This window comes from Oreochromis aureus, linkage group 10 (genome assembly GCF_013358895.1).
Source record: "Oreochromis aureus strain Israel breed Guangdong linkage group 10, ZZ_aureus, whole genome shotgun sequence".
In the NCBI taxonomy this organism is placed as follows: Eukaryota; Metazoa; Chordata; class Actinopteri; order Cichliformes; family Cichlidae; genus Oreochromis; species Oreochromis aureus.
In genome coordinates this window covers 34,483,124-34,485,778 of record NC_052951.1, presented here as the reverse complement: position 1 = coordinate 34,485,778, position 2,655 = coordinate 34,483,124, and positions in this window count along the sequence as shown.

Below are 2,655 nucleotides of genomic sequence, written 5' to 3'. Positions count from 1 at the left end.
AGCGATTTTTGCACCATCATTAGAAAAGGCTTGTGGTTGCTGGCGAAACTGAAGGGCACATTGAATAAGGAAACCAGTGCACTTATCAATCTCTCCAGTGAAAGCTTTCGGAGTAGGAAAAAGACCACAGAATCTGCTGAGTCCATTTCCTTGGCTGGATGATTCTGTCACAACTGATAGTAGGGACTCAAGAGCAGAACAGGTTGACGTCTCCAAACAGTTTATTTACAACACCGGTGCACAATATATACAGTGAGGGGAAAATCCAGGCTCCAAAGGACCAAGGGGAAGCTCTCTTACACTCGCTCTCGTCTTCATGCCCAGCCTCACACACGCTCGCACTGCAGGAAGGTCATAGGTCCGGGAAGGAAAACTGTGGCACAGGAAAAAGAAGTCACTCACGAATCACGAAAACACTAAAGCACAGATTCACGGGAGCTGGGAGAATCACTAACGTCTGTAGAACAATCATCCAGCGATGAGAAGGTCTGTGTCCCAGCCTGAAATAGTGGACAGGTAATGACAGCTGATCATGGACAGGTGTGTGGGTCAAGGGCGGGAGCCTGCAGTGAGCGCCGCCCAGGCAGAGAGAAGGGAGAGAGAGAGAGAGAGGGAGAGAGAGAAAATGAAACAAACACATGTAGCCTTGCGAGGCCGGCTGGGCAGGCACGGAGACCATGACATTTACATTCTGCTGCTGATACATACTTTAGGTTTCTGAATATTAAACTTGTTGCTGCCTTTCATAGTGTGTAACTTGAAGGCCCTGAGTACTTTCTCCCACACTGAAAACACTGGGATGATAACATTATTTGAACATTACCTAATAAGACTGATTCAGGACAGACAATTAGTTATGTTAAACTTTCCTAGCAGTCCTTCACAAACAGGGAACAGTCTGTCTATTCTCTCCATCTGTCAGCTGCTGCTGGCTCTTCCTCCTCCTCTTCCTCACACACTGCTGAGTTTGTCCTGGTGGATCATCAGGGGTGCAAAGCCTTACAGATGATGTGCAGCAGTGGGTCCCTCAGTCTGTCCTCACTCTGGACACTTGCAGTTGTCACACATGGAAATCAAATGTGTGATAAGCTGCAGGATTCAAACACAAGTGTAACTTATAAATACATGTTCATACTTTTATTCCACAATCAGAGAGAAAGAAACAGAGAGAGAGTGCAGGACAGACAGACAGGTCTCCTGTCTCCTGACAGATCTCCATTGAGACTGTGTCAGCTCCCAAACAGACAAAAAACAAACTAAAAACCAGCAATAAACAACTTAAACATAAAAAATCGCAAAGAAAGAACAATACAGTATCCACATCTGAACCAAAGAGTAAATCAGTGAAATGTGGATTATTAAATATTAGGTCTCTCTCCTCCAAGTCTCTGTTAGTACATGACTTAATAATTGATCAGCAAATCGATTTACTCTGCCTTACAGAAACCTGGTTGCAGCAGGATGATTATGTTAGTTTAAATGAATCAACACCCCCGAGTCATTCTAACTACCAGAAACCTCGAAGCACAGGCCGAGGGGGCGGTGTGGCAGCAATTTTTCACACCAGTCTATTAATCAACCAAAGACCCAGACAGACTTTTAATTCATTTGAAAGCCTGATGCTTAGCCTCGTCCACCCCAGCTGTAAAACTCAGAAACCAGTCTTACTTGTTATCATCTATCGTCCACCTGGGCCTTACAGAGTTTCTCTCTGATTTCTCAGACTTTTTATCTGATTTAGTGCTCAGCTCAGATAAAATAATTATTGTGGGTGATTTTAACATCCATGTAGATGCTAAAATGACAGCCTCAACATGGCATTTAATCTGTTATTAGACTCAATTGGCTTCTCTCAAAATGTAAAAGAACCCACCCACCACTTTAATCACACTCTAGATCTTGTTTTAACATATGGCATAGAAACTGAACATTTAACAGTGTTTCCTGAAAACCCTCTGCTGTCTGATCATTTCCTGATAACATTTACATTTACAATAATTGATTACACAGCAGTGGAGAGTAGACTTTATCACAGTAGATGTCTTTCTGAAAGTGCTGTAACTAAGTTTAAGAATATAATCCACCCACTGTTATCATCTTCAATGCCCTGTACCAACATAGAGCAGAGCAGCTATCTGAACGCTACTCCAACAGAGGTCGATTATCTTGTTAATAATTTTACCTCCTCACTACGTACGACTCTGGATACTGTAGCTCCTGTGAAAACTAAGGTCTCAAATCAGAAGTACCTGACTCCGTGGTATAATTCTCAAACACGTAGCCTAAAGCAGATAACTCGTAAGCTGGAGAGGAAATGGCGTGTCACAAATTTAGAGGATCATCATTTAGCCTGGAGAAATAGTTTGCTGCTTTATAAGAAAGCCCTCCGCAAAGCCAGAACATCTTACTATTCATCACTGATTGAAGAAAATAAGAACAACCCCAGGTTTCTCTTCAGCACTGTAGCCAGGCTGTCATTAATTGACATGACAGTTACAATACATATCACAGCACAAGCACCTGCCACTGTAAAACCCCCTTGGTTACAAAGACAAGGCACTGTGTGTGTGTGTGTGTGTGTGTGTGTGTGTGTGTGTGTGTGTGTGTGTGTGTGTGTGTGCACGTGTAAGCATGTGTGCAAGAATGTGTGTGGGG